This window comes from Gorilla gorilla, chromosome 12 (assembly GCF_029281585.2).
Source record: "Gorilla gorilla gorilla isolate KB3781 chromosome 12, NHGRI_mGorGor1-v2.1_pri, whole genome shotgun sequence".
Taxonomy (NCBI): domain Eukaryota; kingdom Metazoa; phylum Chordata; class Mammalia; order Primates; family Hominidae; genus Gorilla; species Gorilla gorilla.
In genome coordinates, this window is record NC_073236.2 from 52364836 (window position 1) to 52384043 (window position 19208).

A 19208-nucleotide genomic window follows, 5' to 3' on the forward strand; every position below is an offset into this window, starting at 1 on the left:
TGATCACCATAATCAAGCTAATTAGCATATCCATCACCCACTCATATTTACTTTTTTTTGTTTTTGACAGTTTTTTTTTTTTTTTGAGACAGAGTCTCGCTCTGTCGCTCAGGCTGGAGTGCAGTGGCGCCATCTCAGCTCACTGCAAGCTCCACCTTCCCGGGTTCACGCCATTCTCCTGTCTCAGCCTCCCAAGTAGCTGGGACTACAGGTGACCACCACCACGCCCAGCTAATTTTTTGTATTTTTAGTAGAGACGGGGTTTCACCATGTTAGCCAGGATGGTCTCGATCTCCTGACCTCGTGATCCGCCCGCCTCAGCCTCCCAAAGTGCTGGGATTACAGGCGTGAGCCACTGCGCCCGGCCTGTTTTTGACAGTTGAAAGGAGTTGGCGGGGTGCTGTGGCTCATATCTGTAATCGCAGCACTTTGAGAGGCCGAGGCGGATGGATCACTTGAGCTTAGGAGTCAAGACCAGCCTGGTCAACATATTGAGTGTCCCTCTCTACAAAAAAACGAAAACAAAAACAAAATTAGCTGGGCATTGTGGTAGGTGTTTGTGGTCCCAGCTACTTGGGAAGCTGAGGTGGAAGGATCCCTTGAGCCCTGGAGGTCGAGGCTGCAGCTATTGCATTCCAGCCTGAGCAACAGAGTGAGACCCTGTCTCAAAAAAAAAAAAAAAAAAAAAAAAAAGAGAAAAGAGTGGAAGGAGTTCGCCGGATGTGGTGGTTCACACCTGTAATCCCAGCACTTTGGGAGGCCAAGGTGGGTGGATCACGAGGTCAGGAGATCGAGACCATCCTGGCCAACATGGTGAAACCCTGTCTCTACTAAAAATACAAAAAAATTAGTCAGGCGTGGTGGCGGGTGCCTGTAGTTCCAGCTACTCGGGAGGCTGAGGCGGGAGAATCACTTGAACCTGGGAGGCAGAGGTTCCACCAGCCTGGGCGACAGAGCAAGACTCCGTCTCTTAATTAAAAAAAAAAAAGAGTGGAAGGAGTCAAGGGACCTGAGTCTGGCCACAATGGCTATCCCTAGGTCTGAGTGGGCTGTGAGAAGCTTCAGCAGGGATGACTTACACAGAAGTTGTGGCTCCGGACCTGACAAAGTTCTGATCTGTAGAACAAGGACTCAGAGAGGCCGTAAGGTGGTGCCAGGTTAGATGTGGAATCACAGAACCCAGGTCCCACTACTAGCCTCTAAACCTGACTAGCTCTGGGTTCTTGAGAAATTCTGCGAACTTTTTTGAATCTCACTTTCTTTGTCCCCAGGATGAGGATACAAGCAGATACCTCGTGGGTGGTTGGGAATATTAAAGGGATTATATATGTGAAAATCATTTGTAGGTTCTTAAACTCTGTGTAAGTGTACATTACAAAAGAGCTGAATTTGTAATCTAAATGTCTAGTCCTCACTTCCTCACTTGCCAATCTGAGCATCAGTTATCTCCTATATAAAAGGGATCTAGGAAACTTCCTCCTCTATCTTAGCAGGTTTTTTGGGGGTGATGTCCAGTCTACTCAGTGTACTGGGAAGTGCATTGGTTGTGGAACAGGTAAAATGTAACAAGAATAAATGACTTTTATTTGTATTATTTCCATCAGAATTGCTGCACTATCTCGCACAATGCCTTGCCCCAACAGCTATTTGGTGAATTAAAATGATTCTGATTAATTTCATCCTATCACTCTCTGGTAAGCAACTATGGTGGTTTCTTATTGGCTGCAGGATACAACACAAGCTCCTCTTCAATCTTCACACCTCTTTCTAATCTGGTCCCACCCATGTAAAAATTAATAAATAAAACTTGAAGGCCAGGTGCAGTGACTTACGCCTGTAATCCCAGCACTTTGGGAGGCCGAGGCAGGTGGATCACCTGAGGTCAGGAGTTCGAGACCAGCCTGACCAACACAGTGAAACCCTGTCCCTACTAAAAATGCAAAAATCAGCCAGGCGTGGTGGCACACACCTGTAATCCCAGCTACTTGGGAGGCTGAGGCAGAAGAATTGCTTGAACCTGTGAGGCAGAGGTTGCAGAGAGCCGAGATCACACCATTGCACTCCAGCCTGGGCAACAGAGCAAGACTCCATCTCAAAACAAACAAACAAACAAACAAAAAACAAGCAACCAAACAAACAAAAAAAACCTTGATTGAGATATAGTTATGTATAGGACAGGGACCCGTTTTGGTAGTCAGTTGGCTATGTTTTGGTACTTATAAAGCCATTTACCCACCACCTATTCAAGATGTAGAACACTTCCTTCACCTCACAGAGCTCCCTCCTGCCCCTTTGTGGTGACTGCTCACCCAGCTCATGACAGATCTTATTTCTGTCACCACAGATCAGTTTTGCTTGCTACAGAACTTTGTGTAAATGAAATACACAGTGTAGTCTTTTTGTCTGGCTTCTTTCACTCAGCATGATAATTGTGAGATTCATCTGTGTTATTGCATGTATCAATAATTCAGTGTTTTTTTTTTCTTGCTGAGTAATATTCTACTGTGTAGATGTACGTCAGATTCTTTATCAAGTCCCCCATTGATGGACATTTGGTTGATTTCCAGTTTTTGGCTATTATGAATAAAGCTACTGTTTTAGTCTGTTTTTGCTGCTATAATATTAGAATGCTAGACTGGGTAACTTATAAAGAACAGAAGTTTATTTCTCATGGTTCTGGAGGCTGGAAAGTCCATGATCAAGGCATCAGCATCTGGTGAGAGCTGCTCTCTGCTTCCAAGAGGAAACCTTGAACACTGCATCTTCCAGAGGGGAGGAACACTGTGTCCTCACATGGTGGAAAGTGGAAAGGAAAAAAATGGGTCCAATTTCCTCCATCAAGCCCATTTATAACAGCATTAATCTACTCATGCAAGCAGAGCTCTCCTGATCTAATCACCTCCCCAAAGGCCCTACCTCTCAACACTGTTGCATTAGGGATTAAGTTTCCAAAACATGGCCAGGCATGGTGGCTCACGCCTGTAATCCCAGCACTTTGGGGGGCCTAGGCGGGAGGATGGCTTGAGCCCAGGAGCTCAAGACCAGCCCAGGCAATATAGTGAGAACCTATCTTTACAAAAATTAAACAACTAGCCAGGTACAGTGGTGTGTGCACTTGTGGTCTCAGCTACTCAGGAGCCTGAGGCAGGAAGATTGCTTGAGCCCCAGAGGTGAAGGCTACACTGAGCCATGATCGCACCACTGCACTCCAGCCTGGGCAACAGGGCGAGACCCTGTCTTTAAAAAATAATAATAAAATAAAATAAGTTTCCAAAACATGAATTTTGGAGGGACACATTCAGAACATGGCAGCTACTATTATATAAACATTTATATGGAAGTGATTTTGTGGACATCTGCTGCTACCTAGAGGTGGAATTTGCTGGATCATAATATAGGTGTTTTTGTCTTTTTTTTTTTTTTTTTTTGAGATGGAATCTCTCTCTGTTACCCAGGCTGGAGTGCAGTGGTGCAATCTCGGCCTACTGCAACCTCCGCCTCCCAGGTTCCAGCAATTCTGTTTGAGCAATTCTCTGCCTCAGCTTCCCAAGTAGCTGGGATTACAGGCACCTACTACCATTCCCGGCTAATTTTTGTACTTTTAGTAGAGATGGGGTTTCACCATTTTGGCCAGGCTGGTCTTGAACTCCTGACCTCGTGATCCACCCACCTTGGCCTCCCAAGTCCTGGGATTCCAGGTGTGAGCCACAGCACCCGGCCGTGTCATTTTTATATGAAACTTAACAATCGGTGTTCAAAGGTGGTTGTACCATTTTACCCTCCCATGATCTGCGTATGAAGTTCTCATTGTTCCACATCCTTGTCAACTCTTGTAATTATCGGTCTTTTAACACTTAGCTATTATTGTGGTTTTCATATGCATTTCCTTGATGACTCATGATGTCGAACATAACTTCATGTGTTTATGGGCCATTTGCATATCTTTTTTGGTGGTTTCTGGTCAAAATTTTGACCATTTAAAAATTGGGTTGGGGGCTGGGCACGGTGGCACACGCCTGTAATCCCAGCACTTTGGGAGGGATTCTTGAGACATTCTCTGAACCTTTTTGAATCTCACTTTCTTTGTATCCAGGATGAGAATACAAGCAGACACCTCACGGAATGGTTGGGAATATTAAATGGATTATATGTGTGGAAATCACACATATAATTTCTGCACAAGCTCAAGTGATCCTCTGGCCTCCACAGCTACTTGGGAGGCTGAGGTGGGAGGATCCCTTGAGCCCTGGAGGTCAAGGCTACAGCTACTGCATGGCAGCCTGAGCTGATCACTTGCAAGGCGAGCAGATCACTTGAGCTCAGGAGTTCCAAAACAGCCTGGGCAACATAGCAAGACCTCATCTCAAAAAAAAAAGGGTTGGTTTTCTTATTATTAATTTGTATGAATTATTATTATGAATTAATTTACTTATTTATTTTTGAGACAGAGTTTTGCTCTTGTCACCCAGGCTGGAGTGTAATGGCACGGTCTTTGTTCACTGCAAACCCTGCCTCCCAGGTTTAAGCAACTCACCTGCCTCAGCCTCCCGAGTACCTGGGATTACAGATGCCCACCACCACACCCGGCTAATTTTTGTATTTTTAGTAGAGACAGAGTTTCACCATGTTGGTCAGGCTGGTCTCAAAATCCTGACCTCAGGTGATCTTCCCGCCTCAGCCTCCCAAAGTGCTGGGATTACAGACGTGGGCCACGCGCCCGGCCTGAACTATTTCTTATTGGGATTAAAGACATTTACTACATATGCACGTTGTGAATATTTTCTCCCAGTCTGTGGCTTGCCCTTTTATTATCTCTGGAGAATAGAAGTATCTATAAAGTCAAATTTATTTATTTGTTCTTTAACATTTTTTGTGTCCTGTTCAGGAAATCTTTGATAACTTCAAGATTGCTTTTTGTTGTGTTTTGTTTCTGGAAGCTTTCTGGTTTTGGTTTTTATGTTTTGTCTGTGATTAATTTCAAATTAATTTTACATGTGGAGTGAGATTGGGTTGGGATTAAATTTTTTTCCTTAAAAGATACACAGTTTCAGCACTGCTTTTTAGAAATAACTTTCTTGACCAGGCCCAGTGGCTCATGCCTGTAATCCCAGCACTTTAGGAGGCTGAGGCGGGTGGATCTTCTGAGATCAGGAGTTCAAAACCAGCCTGGCCAACACGGTGAAACCCCAGCTCTACTAAACATACAAAAATTAGCCGGGCGTTGTAGCAGGCGCCTGTAATCCCAGCTACTCAGGAGGCTGAGGCAGGAGAATCACTTGAACCCGAGAGGCGGAGGCTGCAGTGAGCCAAGATCATGCCACTGCACTCACTCAAGCCTGGGTGACAAAGCGAGACTCTGTCTCAAAAAATAATAATAACAATTCAACATATTTAATAGATATGAAGCTATTTGGATTTTAAAATTTCTCCTTGGGTTAGTTTTGATAAGTTACTTTTTTCTTTTAATTTTTTATAATTTTTATTCTTTTAATTCTAATCTTATGACAGATAAGATAAATTATGTTTTTAAAGGAACCCATCCATTTTATCTAGGTTGTTGAACATATTGGCATGAAGTTGTTTATAAGATTCTCTTATTATTTGTTTATATGTGTAAGATCTATAGTAAATAAAAAGAACACTCCTGCACTGAATAGGAGTTGGCAGAAAATCTCTAAGAATCTTTCTAATGGGAGACTTCAAGATTGATAACCTGTCATGCCTTCTCTGCAGTCCTCTGCTTCTAGATTTTCTTAGTTCTTCAGCTGTCGATCAAAAATAGGAATTGTGTTCTCACCAGTAACATCCTTTCCTCTTTACTTCATCTTCCTTTCTCTCTTTCCCTTTTAGAGGAGTTGCTCCAATCTTTTGCTCTATTGCAAATGAACCTAAAATGGCAATTTAAATTTGCAATGGTAATTTGAATGCAGTGGTTTCCTTAGCAACAAAAACTTATTTGTGGTTCAGACTTTGGAATTTAAAAAATCTCAGAGGTCTAATTAGTACTTTTCCTGAGCAAGCCATTTACAACCAATATTTTAAAAACCCAACATAATTTTAAAACAGTAAATTAAGATTATTTTATCACAGCAGGTACATGGGGCATTGGATTTCCCTACCCTCTTCCCACAAACTTCCTGGAACTAAAACTTAACAAAAATTCATAAGGACACAGTGCCAGCTTCTACAATCCAGCAAGTCCAGCATGGATGAAATACTGACCACAAAAAAAGACAGCCATTCTTGCCAAATCCCTGACCATTTTAACCCAGTAACAGGCATAGCTTAGTATTAGAAAGATTTCATTCCTGGGTGGCACAGGCATATGGGGTCAAATCCTCCTCCCAAACCACCTGCTATCTCATACCTCCAACACATACACACAGACACACACATGCACACACACACACACACACACACACACACAGCAGTGTTCTGCACTGTTTCTTCTCCAAATTATCAAATTATCCAGTGGTCAAAAGGTATTTGGTCCCATCCAGTCTCTCTCAGTTTGTGGTACGACTAATTTGTTAATGGGGCTCCAGAAGGAAAGTGCCTAATGTTTCTTCTAATTGGACATGACTGCTTCAAAATGACTGCGGCTGCCAGCCAGTTCTCACTGTCCCCAAGGCTGGATAATAAGCTTCTGCCATCGGGCCCTGGGTCCTGACCAGGACCATCTGCGGTAATGAACTTGGAAGGCTCATTGTAGATTGCAAAAAAGGAAAAGAGAGAGAAAAGCACAGTCCAGCTCTTGTCAGGAGGCTCAATTATGGCTTCTGTCAGCTTAACAAAAGAAATTCAGAAAAGCTAGGATTGGAAGGGGTGGGAGGGAGCAGGCAAAGAAGGATGGGTGATGGGGGAGACCCATGATGGCAGAACCAGACTGAAATTCCTCCAGGACCAAGGTTTCTGGAAGGAGAAGCTCAGAGGTCACCACAATAGGGATTCAGTTCCCAGAGTCCAAACGTGAGGCTCTGCAGCCATGGGCACCAGGGGTCAGGGTTCACTGCATGTCACTGATTTGAGGGTACAAGCTTCTCCCTACTCGCTCCAAATCCCCATCACCCATACTGCAGAGGGATGGGGCCTACGTGCACATTATAGGCTGATTATTATTATCATCATTGTTGATTGTTTTCTAAGACAGGATCTTGGAGCATTAAGATTTTTTTTAAAAGCCCTTTTATTGTGAAATGACACATATACAGAAAAGTGCCCAACACGTAAATCTATGGCTTAAGGTATTATTTAAAAGGAAACACTTGTAATCAGCACTCAGACAAAGAAATAAAACTTTGTCAGAAGCTTCATCCTGCCCCTTCCTGATTGTAACGCCTTCCATCACCCCAAAAAAGAAGTCACTCCCCTGAGTTTTATGCTGATAAATTCATTGTTTTATTTATAGTTTTATCACCTAAGTAGGCAGCCCTGAACAGTTTAGTTTAGATTTGAGTGTTTTAAGCTTTATCTAACTGGGAACTAATACAGTATATATTGGTCTGGCTTCTTTTGTTCAACATTGTGAGATTCATCTAGGTTGTTGCATATGGTCATAGTTGGTTAATCATGATAGTGGGTTTATAGTTGGAGTATTATGTCATATAAATATAGCACAATTTATGTGGTTAATTGCTGAATAGTGTTTGGTCTATCAAGTATCTTTTGTCCAAGAACAATGCTTTTAGGGATATTCTTGTCCATTAGTACACATATCTCCAGAGAATACAGCTAGAAGAGAAACTGCTGAGTGATAAGCATCCCAGAGAGATTTGACAAGACTAATTCTTGAGTCACTGTAAACATCTAGAGAAGAGACCACTCATCAGAAATTTATCTGTTAGACCAGGTGAGGTGTTTGTAATCCCAGCACTTTGGGAGGCTGAGGTGGGAGGGTTGCTTGAGCCCAGGAGTTCGAGACCAGCCTGGGCAACATAGCGAGATTTTGTTTCTACTAAAATAAAATAAAATTAGCTAGGCATGGTGGTGAGCGTCTATAGTCCAAATTATCTGGGAGGCTGAGGTGGGGAGATCACTTGAGCCCAGCAGGTTGCGGCTGCTGTCAGCCGTGATTGTGCCACTGTACTCCAGCCTAGGTGACAGTGAGCAGTGAGACTTTGTCTCAAAAAAAAGAATTTTTTCTTCTGCCTTGTGTGATTACCAGTCTCCAAGATGGCCTTGAATGATCCCCAGATTCTGATATTCATGTTGTTCTGTAGTTCCCTTCCACACTGTATAAAAGGTGGGTACGGTCAACTGAATAGGGTAGAAGTGATGGTCTGTGACTTCCAAGGTAAGTCATAAAAGACATTGTGACTTCTACCTTGCTCTCTTGGATCACTCCTTCTGGGGGAAGCTTGCTGCCATGTCATGAGGATACTCAAGCAGTCCTACAGAGAGGCCCAGCTGGCAAGGAGCTGAGGCCTGTAGTCAGTGTAGATGAAGCATCTGATTCTCTAGCCCCAGTCAAGCCTTCAGATGACTGCAGCCCTGGCTGTATCTTGACTTCAACCTCGTGAGAAACTCTGAGCCAGAATTACCTAGCTAAGCAACCCTTGGATTCCTGATTCTTACAAACTGTATGAGATAATACATGTTTGTTGTTTTAAGCTACTAAGTTTTGGGCTAATTTGTTATGCAGCAATAGACACCTTGGTTTATTTAGACTGGCAGAGGTCGGAAAGCAAAGCATTCCCAAATATCAGCTGTTCAAAAACAACCTATATTGTATATTTATCTTCTCCTCCTACTTGGCTTAGAAATTAAAATAGTAGTCACCATCAGGTTGAGTTTTCATTCTTTTTCTCTCTTCCTTGTTGTCTTCCCTTCTTTCTTTCCATCCTTTCTCAAGTGCCCCTCTTTGACCTAAAATTTGAGTGATAAGAATTCCTCTCCTCTCCTCCTCTCCCCTCATATTTCCTCCTTTCCTTTTCCTTCCTTTCCCTTCACATTTCCTCTCCACCTTCTCCTCTTCTCTGCTCTTGCCTGTCCCATCCCGTTCCCTTCTCTCTTCTTCCATCTTCTCCCCTTTGTTCTTCTCCTCTCTTCTTTATTCTCCTGATTCATTTATTCTTCCATTTCTATTGTCTCATCTCCTGGCCCCTGCCACTCTCCTCATTTCCCTCTCTTGCCCCAGGGAAGAAAGACAAGCTTTGCCTTGGCTGGGAACCCCAGCAAGAAGAAATGAACCATTTCTAACTGTAGGGTTTGGATGTTGTCCTTGCTAAACCTCATGTTGAATTGTAATTCCCAAAATTGGAGGTGGGGCCTGGTGGAAGGTGATTGGACCATGGGGATGATTTCTCATGAATGGTTTAGTGCCATCCCTTTGGTGCTGTCCTTGAGATAGCGAGTTCTCTTGAGATCTGGTTGTTTAAAAGTGTGCAGAGCTTCCCCTCACCACCACCACTTGCTCCTGCTGTTACCATGTGAGACACTTGCTCCCCACTTCACCTTCAGCCAGTAAGTACTTATTAGGTTGGTGCAAAAGTAATACTTTTACTTGCCATTAAAAGTAACGGCAAAAACAGCAATTACTTATGCACCACATAATACTTCAAGAAGTAAGCTTCCTGAGGCCCTCACCAGAAATGAATGCTGGCACCAGCCTTCTTGTACTGCCTGCAGACCGTGAGCCAATTAAACTTCTTTTTATTACAAGTTACTAGCCTGAGGTATTTCCTTACAACAATGCAAGAATGGCCTAACACACTAACCATGATGACATCCATGCACATGGTGGCCCCGCCTGTGCCATCCAACAGCTTTATGTCAAAAGATGTGATCCTGTTCTGGACGATAAGCGTTTTTTTGTTTTGTTTTGTTTTGAGACAGAGTCTTGCTCTGTCGCCCAGGCTGGAGTGCAGTGGCACGATCCCAGCTCACTGCAACCTCTGCCTCCCAGGCTTAAGCAATTCCCCTGCCTCAGCCTCCTTCAGCCTCCCAAGTAGCTGGGATTACAGGTGCCCACCACCACGTCCAGCTAATTTTTTGTATTTTTAGTAGAGATGGGGCCTCACCATGTTGACCAGGCCGGTCTCAAACTCCTGGCCTCAAGTGATCCACCCGCCTGGCCTCAAGTGATCCGCCCACCTCGGCCTCCAAAGGTGCTAGGTTTATAGGCATAAGCCACCGTGCCTGGCCACGGACAATAAGCATCTAGCTGACAATTCTAGCACCAAGGCAATGGGTCACATCTTACCTGCTCAGCTCAAGGCAGGTGCCAGGGAGGTTGCTTTAAACTTTTGGTATCTCTTTGGAAGGTTATATTTCCCTAGCATGACACCAATTTGCAGATAGCTCCTTGCCTTCAAATTTACCTCAAATTTATATTAGTACATAAACACACAGTTACTGTAAAGTGCTCACACAAAATAGAAATAAGTAGAGGAAAAGAAAAATGCCCTTTCTCCTATTCTTCCACTCCTGCTTGGTGTGAGGCTTTCTGGAACTTTTTCTATATCCACACAGGCTGGTGGCTTTGTGGTATTTACATGAATGGGACTACACACTCTATATGTGCTGTGATTTTCTTCTTTTACATGCAATATTCAGTACCACGGACCTCTACCCATGCCAGGACTTACTGATCTACTTCACTCTTTTTAATGGCTGCATATGTACAACCATTTTACCATTCCTTTCTTAAAGGGTGTTTAAATTCTTAACAATTTTTTTCTCTTAAAAAATGGCCAGGCTGGGCCTGGTGGCTCATGCCTATAATCTCAGCACTTTGGGAGGTAGGAGGACTGCTTGAGCCTAGGAATTCAAGACAAGCCTGGGCACCACAGCGAAATCCCTTATCTATTAAAAAAGAAAAAAAAAAAAAGGCCGGTGTGGTGGCTTTCACCTGTAATCCCAGCAGTTTGGGAGGCCAAGGCAGGAGAATCGCTTGAGCCCAGGAGTTCAAGATCAGCCTGAGCAGCATGGTGAGACCCCCCCAACTCTATAAAAAAAATTAAAAATTAGCTCGGCGTGGTGGCACATGCCTGTAGTCCCAGCTACACAGGAGGCTGAGGCGGGAGGATTGCTTGAGCCTGGGGAAATCAAGGCTGCAACAAGTCATGATTGTTTCACTGCACTTCAGCCTGTGCAACAGAGCAAGACCCTGTCTCAAACAAACAAACAAAAAAATGCTGAGCTGGGTGTGGTGACTCATGTCTGTGATCCCAGTGCTTTGGGAAGCCAAGGCAGGAGGATTTCTTGAGTACAGGTGTTCGAGATCAGCCTGGGCAACATACTTAGACCCATCTCTATAAAAAACAAAAATAAATTAAAAAATTAGTGAGGAGTGGTGGCACGCCTATAGTTCCAGCTACCAGGGAGGCTAAGGTGGAAGTATCACTTGAGTTCAAGAGTTCAAGGCTGCAGTGAGCTATGATTGCACCACTGCACTCCAGCCTGGGTGACACAGCGAGACTCTGTGTAAAAAATAAAAATAAAAGATGTTGCAATAATCATCCTTTTAATGTTATGGGCTACTATACGAATATTTCTTCATATGGGCTCATAGGTAAATATCTTACATCTTGACAGTTACTGTCAAATTGCAACAAACCCGAAGAGAAAGAGGCAGCCAATCACTGAAGGAGTCTGGAAAACACTTCAGGCTAAAGGACCTTGAAGGTGAAGGCAGAGGAGAGGGGCACAAGAGAGCTAGACCTGTACCAGAGGCTTAAGGACAGTGGGGTGATCGAGTTTAGTGAGAAAGGAGAGGAGGAAAGTGACCTTAACTGAGTTCAGTAAGATAAGGTTGGCCCAGTCAAGGAGGGAAATTGGGAGATTGCATTCTGTTTTCCACAGTGTTTGGCACCATTGAGAGGTATTAAACAAGAGTGGCCCTGAAGGGCTGTGATACCTGGTGCCTTCAGGCACTCACCTCGAGGTCAAAGTCAGCCTTCAGCCTTAGGTCACTCACAGACAAAAATACAGGGGGCTACATGGACTGTTCTGGATATAACCTGAATGATTCAAGGTCCAATACAGTCAGATCTCTGTTTCTGTGGGTTCTGCATTGGTGGATTCAACCAACTGCAGATTGGAAATATTTGGATCAACACTGACACTGGAGAAAGAAAAAAGAAAAAAAAATTGGAGAAAAAATTGCATCTGTCCGTGTGTGGTGGCTCACGGATGTAATCGCAGCACTTTGGAAGACGGAGTTGAGACGACCGCTTGAGCTCAAGAGAGTTCATGACCAGCCTGGGTAACATGACAAAACCCATCTCTACAAAAAAATACAAAAATTAGCTGGCTGTGGTAGTGTGCACCTGTAGTCCCAGCTACCAACTACTCAGGAGGCTGAGGTGGGAGGATGGCTTGAGCCTGGGAGGTGGACGTTGCAGTGAGCCGAGACTGCGCCACTGCACTGCAGCCTGGGCGATAGAGCCAGATCTTGTCTCAAAAAAAGAAAAAAAGTCTGTACTGAACATGCACAGACTTTTTTCCTGTCATTATTCCCTAAACAATACAGTACAACAATGGTTTACATAGCATTTACATTGTATTAGGTACTATAAATAATCTAAAGATGATTTAGAATATACGGGAGGATGTGTGTAGGTTATATGCAAAATACTATGCCATTTTATATAAAGGACTTGAGCATCCACAGATTTTGGTATTTGAGGGAGTTCCTGGAGCCAGTCCCTCTTGGATACCAAGGGACAAATGTACTTTTCAATTAAGTGACTTAGATGATGGCAGTAAAAGTTCATTTTAGTCATGGAGGTATAAATCCTTTCAGGTTTACAGGCAGCTCAGAGCTCCAACCAGGCTGAGAGGGTCTTGGGCTTTAGGATGATGGGAAGGGAGTTTGGGGAAGGGTAGGAGAAATGGAGGCAGGGACGGGTCCACTGTTGAACGAGAAAGGGAAGAGGGCCTAAGGTTGATGGGGTGGATCAAGTGGCTCATTGTGGTAGGAAATCTTGAAAAAAAAGAATTTTAAAAATCAGTAAATATTTCAAGGCAGATGTTAGGGGAGAGGAGTTCCCAAGATTCTATGCTTTCCTGAAGATAGGCCATCTAGAGGAATGGCTTCCAACATTTTTGGCTCATGTACCCTGTGGTAGAATTTTTAAAAACTATATACTATTTCATATAACAGACATTACAATTTTTTAATTTGTTTAGTTTGAAAAATGTGATTTTTGAATACATGAACACATATACATACATACATAATTTTAAAATATGATTGTTTCCCCAATTTGTATTTATCCAATGTAATCTAAATTCCACAATGACTTTTGTATTTATCAGCCACTGACAAATACATAAACAATTTTGAAAAATTGGAAATTTTATATTTCTTTTTTTCTCCCAGAATCTTATCCTAATATAATTTTGCTTGAAAGTCTTTTATTGGCCAGACATATGGCTCATGCCTGTCATCCCAGGACTTTGGGTGGCCAAGATGGGAGGATCGCTTGAGCCCAGGAGTTCCAGACCAGCGTGAGCAACATGGTAAGACCCTGTCTTTATGAAAAAGTTTAAAAATTAGCTGGATGTGGTGGTGCACGCACTTGTAGTCCCATCTACTCTGAGGACTGAGGTGGGAGGATCATTTGAGCCCTGGAGGTTGAGGCTGTAGTGAGCTATGACCACGCCACTGTACTCCAGCCTGTGTGACAGAGCGAGACCCTGTGTCAAAAAAAAAAAAAGAAGTTTATTATAATAATGAAGTCTTGAGGTCATCACGGCTTGGACCAGACAGGTGGCAATTTTGGATACTACCTCTTTGTTGAAGGGGATAGAACTTAGAGAGACAACCATACCAATTGTACAATGCTGAAACATGATGGAGTGGGATTCTCAATAGCCCTTGGGTAGGTCGTGAGGATTAAAGCAAGTCAACAAATGAAAAGAAAAAAAAAATTCAAAGAAATAGAAACCATTCAATGAACAAAACAATGTGTTCCAAGTTATTAGTGTTATTCCCTCTCTCAGTTCCTGAGAAATATATCATAAAGCCTTTTACAAAGTTAACAAATAATTTTTAATTATATCTGTTACTCTTTCTCTTAGAGACACCTTGTTGATGAAACCAGGTTAAAAGCTATTTCAAATGGGTAATGGTGCATTTTATAATTTTTCCTGACATCTGTGAACAAAGTTCCAAACATACATGCCACATTTTATTTTATTTTAATTAATTAATTACCTTAAAAAGAAAATAGAGATGATATATTGCTATGTTGACCAGGCCAGTCTTGAACTCCTGGCGTCAAGTGATCCTCCCACCTAGGCCTCCCGAAGTGCTGGTATTAAAAGTGTGAGCTACTGTGCCCAGCCCACATTTTATTTTTAAAGATAATTTTGGAATATCTTCAATGAGCATGATATACAAACATGTATAATGGACACCTGAGAATTGAAGTTTGGTAATCTCATTTTATAACGGAACATGATTATGTTTAATAATAAAATATTTACAAATAAACTGATACAATGTCTAGGTTTTATTTCAAAATAATGAGAGTAAAGAAGTAGGTGACAGTATAGATGAAAGAGATTGTCCATTACTTGAAATTTGTTGAAGCTGGATGTTGTATACATGAGATTTCATTACACCATTCCTTCTAACTGAGCATATTTATAATTTTCCAAAATGAAAAGTTAGAGGCCAGGCAAGGTGGCTCACACATGTAATCCCAACACTTTGGGAGGCCAAGGTGGGAGGATCACTTGAGCTCAGGAGTTTGAGACTAGCCTGGGCAATATAGTGAGCCCTCATCTCTATTAAAAATTAAAAAAAAAAAAAAATTAGCCAGCTGTGACAGTCTGTGCCTGTGATCCTAGCTACTCCAGAGACTGAGGCAGGAGGATCACATCGGCCTGGGAGTTCAAGGCTGCAGTGAGCTATGATCATGCCAGCCTGGGTTACAAAGTGAAACCCTGTCTCTAAATAAATAAATTAATATTAAAAATACAGAAATAAAAAGTTAGAAAAAAGAGACAAAAAAACAAGTTATGTTTAAAAATCATGGTTAAAGGCCTGGTGCAGTGGCTCACACCTATAATCACAGCACTTTGGGAGACCAAAGCAGGTGGATCACTTGAGGTCAGGAGTTCAAGACTAGCATGGTAAAATCCTGTCTCTGCTAAAAATACAAAAATTAGCCAGGTGTGGTGGCATGTGCCTGTAGTCCCAGCTGCTCAGAAGGCTGAGGCAGGAGCTTGAACCTTGGGAGGCAGAGGTTGCAGTGAGCCAATATTGCACCACTGCACTCCAGCCTGGGCAACAGAGCAAGACTCTGTCTCAAAAAAAAATACAATAAAATCATGGTTAGGATAGAATTAATAAGCATGTCAACAGTTTAAAAGGATGAATTAATCTTAATAAACTAAAACTCATCTTTAAAACTTCTGGTCATTATGTCTTAGATTGCATTTAAAGGAATGGGAGAGGCCAGGTGTGATGGCTCATGCCTATAATCCCAGCACTTTGAGAGGCCAAGGTGGGTGGATTGTTTGAGCCCAGGAGTTTGAGACCAGCCTGGGCAACATGGTGGAAGCCCCCTCTCTACAAAATATACAAAAAATTCGCCAGGCATGGTGGTGCATGCCTGCAGTCCCACCTACTTGGGAGGCTAAGATGGTAAGATCACTTGAACCTAAAAGTTTAAGGCTGTAGTGAGCCAAGAATTGCTTGAACCGGGAGGCAGAGGTTGCTGTGAGCCAAGAACACACCACTGCACTCCAGCCTGGGTGATAAAGCAAGACCCTGTCTCTAGAAAGAATATTTAAAAATACATAAATAAAAGAATAGAAGGAAAAATGAAAAGAGCAAACAAAAGGCATTGGTTAATAAAGCTTATAAAAGTTATGTAGTATCTGCTTCAGCAGCACATACAGTAAAATAGAATGATGCCAAGAATATTAGCATGGCCCTTGTGCAAGGATTTTTTTGTTTTGTTTTTTGAGACGTAGTTTCGCTCTTGTTGCCCAGACTGGAGTGCAATGGCGCCATCTCGGCTCACCGTAGCCTCTGCCTCCCGGGTTCAAGCGATTCTCCTGCCTCAGCCTCTCAAGTAGCTGGGATTACAGGCATGCGCCACCACGCCCGGCTAATTTTGTATTTTTAGTAGAGACGGGTTTCTCCATGTTGGTCAGGCTGGTCTCAAACTCCCAACCTCAGGTGATCTGCCTGCCTCAGCCTCCCAAAGTGCTGGGATTATAGGCGTGAGCTACTGCGCCCGGCCAAGGATATTTTTAAAACAAATTTTAAAAATTTAAAAGTTATACTCATAATGGTTATTGAGAGCATTATTTACAGAACCCACCACATAAGGCAGAGGTTCAAAGGTAGTATTTCACTCTCCTGCTCAGACCCATCAAAATCTTCCTAAGTCCCCTTAAGATAGTTCAAACCCCGTGATAGACTCTTATCATGACTGGTTTTTGCCCATTTTCTCCAGCCCACCTTTCACCAAGCACCACCCCATCCCACACTCTGCTCTCCAGCCATTAAAACTTTTTCTGACATTTCCACTCAACCACACATTTGGGTATTGGAACATTTGGAAGAATTCACTTGTAAATCCACTTGGGTTTAGTGTATTCTTTGTGGAAAGATTCTCAAATAGTCATTCAATTTCTTTCTTTCTTTTTTTCTTTTTCTTTTTCTTTTTTTTTGAGACGGAGTCTGGCTCTGTTGCCCAGGCTGGAGTGCAGTGGCGCGATCTCGGCTCACTGCAAGCTCCGCCTCCCGGGTTCACGCCATTCTCCTGCCTCAGCCTCCCGAGTAGCTGGGACTACAGGCGCATGCCACCACGGCCGGCTAATTTTTTTGTATTTTTAGTAGAGTCGGGGTTTCACTGTGTTAGCCAGGATGGTCTCCATCTCCTGACCTCGTGATCTGCCCACCTAGGTCTTCCAAAGTGCTGGGATTACAGGCTTGAGCCACCGCGCCCAGCCCGTCATTCAATTTCTTTAGTCGTTACAGTCTCCATGTTTTGTCTTTATTCTCAAGTATTTATTTATCCTTCTTTTTCAATCCCAACTAATGTGTAGCATCAAGTAAGTTTTTTTTAACTTGACGTAAAATTCATATAAAATTAACCATTTTAAAGTGTATGATTCAGTGGCATTTAGTATATTCATAATGTTGTACAACCACCACCTCTATCTAGTTCCAAAGTATTTTAATTACCCGCAAAGGAGATTTCATTCCCATTAGCAGTCACTCTCTATCTTCCCTTCTGCTCAGGCCCTGGTAAACCACTAATCTGCGGTCTGACTTTATGGGTTTGCCTATTCTGGATATTTCATATAAATGGAATCATGTAATATGTGACCTTTTGTGTCTGGCTTCCTTCATTTAGCATGTTTTAGAGATTCATCTGCATTGTAGCATGTATAAGTTCTTCCTTTTTTTTTTTTTTTTCTTTTTTGAGACAGGGTCTCACTTTGTAGCCCAGGCTGGAGTGCAGTGGCGTGATCACAGCTCATTGCAGCCTCCATCTCCTGGGCTCAAGTGATCCTCCCACCTCAGCCTCCCAAGTAGCTGGGACCAGGAGCATGTGCCACCACACCCAGCTAATTATTATTATTATTTTTTTTAGAAACAGGTTCTTCCTATGTTGCCCAGTCTGGTTGCAAACTCCTGGGCTCAAGTGATCCTCCCACTTCAGCCTCCCAAAGTGTTAGGATTACAAGTGTGAACCACCATGCTTGGCCCTTCACTCCTTTTTAAAAATTGTGATAAAATATACAGAACATTGGCCGGGCATGGTGGCTCATGCCTGTCATCTCAGCACTTTTGGACGCCAAGGTGGGTGGATTATCTGAGATCATGAGTTTGAGGCCAGCCTGGCCAACATGGCGAAACCCCGTCTCTACTAAAAATACAAAAAAAATTAGCTGGGCGTGGTGGCAGGCGCCTCTAGTCCCAGCTACTCGGGAGGCTGAGGCAGGAGAGTGGCGTAAACCCGGGAGGTGGAGATTGCAGTGAGCCGAGATCCTGCCTTTGCACTGCAGCCTGGGCGACAGACCGAGACTCCGTCTAAAAAAACCAAAACCAAAACCAAAACCAACCAAACAAAAACCTTCCCAGCAGCATTTGCGTGAACAAAATGGCAGCCCCCATATCTCAGGGGTTGTCTCTTTTATCAAGGGTTTTGGGCTGGTGATCTCCGCAGCCAGTTCTGGTGAGTCAGTCTGCAGCTATAGTTCCAGTAAGAACTAAAAAACGTTTCACACCTCCTATTTATCAACCTAAATACAAAACAGAAAAGGAGTTTATGAAACACGCCTGGAAAGCAGGACTGGTTATTCCTCCAGAACGTCTGGATCATCCCATACGTCTGGCCTGTACAGCTGGTATCTTTGATGCCTATGTTCCTCCTGAGGGTGATGCTCACATGCCATCTCTTTCAAAGGAAGGACTGAAACAGAGAACTGAACAAATGAAGAAGAATGTGGCATCACAATTTTCAATCCAGAAGATAAAAGAGGGTGATGACAATTTTAAAACAAAGGACTTTTCTGAAAAAGCTAAGGATATATTTACTGAAGTTCACCTTTGTCTAAACAACTCACACATGACTGACTGCATACCTTGGTAACTGAGCACTGTTTTCCAGACATGATCTGAGACATCAAATATAAGACCATCCGCTGGAGCTTCGTTGAATCTTTAGAGCCCCACCATGTGGTTCAAGTTCGCTGTTCAAGTCTGATGAACCAGGGCAACATATACGGCTAGTCACCGTAGGCATGCACACCCAGCAGACTCTGGCCATCTGTGACTGGTTTGGCCGGTTGATGTATAGACAGGAAGATGTACCCAAGAATGTCCTGGAGTATGTTGTATTTGAAAAGCACTTGACAAACCCCTATGGAAGCTGGGGAATGCATGGCAAGATCGTTCCCCCGTGGGCACCCGCTAAACACCATCCTTAAGATGGTTATGATCCCTGGCCCTCAGCTGAAACCAGGGGAAGAATATGAAGAGGCACAAGGAGAGGCCCAGAAGCCTCAGCTAGCCTGATGGCAAGAATAACTTCTGGGGTGAAGCCTGGGTGATGAGGCTTCTGGAAGCTTTAAAGTCTTCCATCTCCATCATGCTATAGAAAGAAATACCTTTGTTCTCTCCCGTCCTGCTCGGGTCTTTTCAGCAGTCTCACCGTCAACAACCATGGCTGATGGCTGGCCCCAGGCAGGTGGCAGGTATAACACGGCCTTGGATCCTCTTCTTTTTTAAATTG

General features: G+C 43.2%; 1 pseudogene; it reads left to right on the forward strand.

Moving 5' to 3' along the window:
* Positions 1–18074: 18074 nt before the first annotated feature.
* On the forward strand, positions 18075–18991 carry LOC101147059 (large ribosomal subunit protein mL45-like; annotated as a pseudogene).
* The last annotated feature ends 217 nt before the right edge of the window (positions 18992–19208 follow it).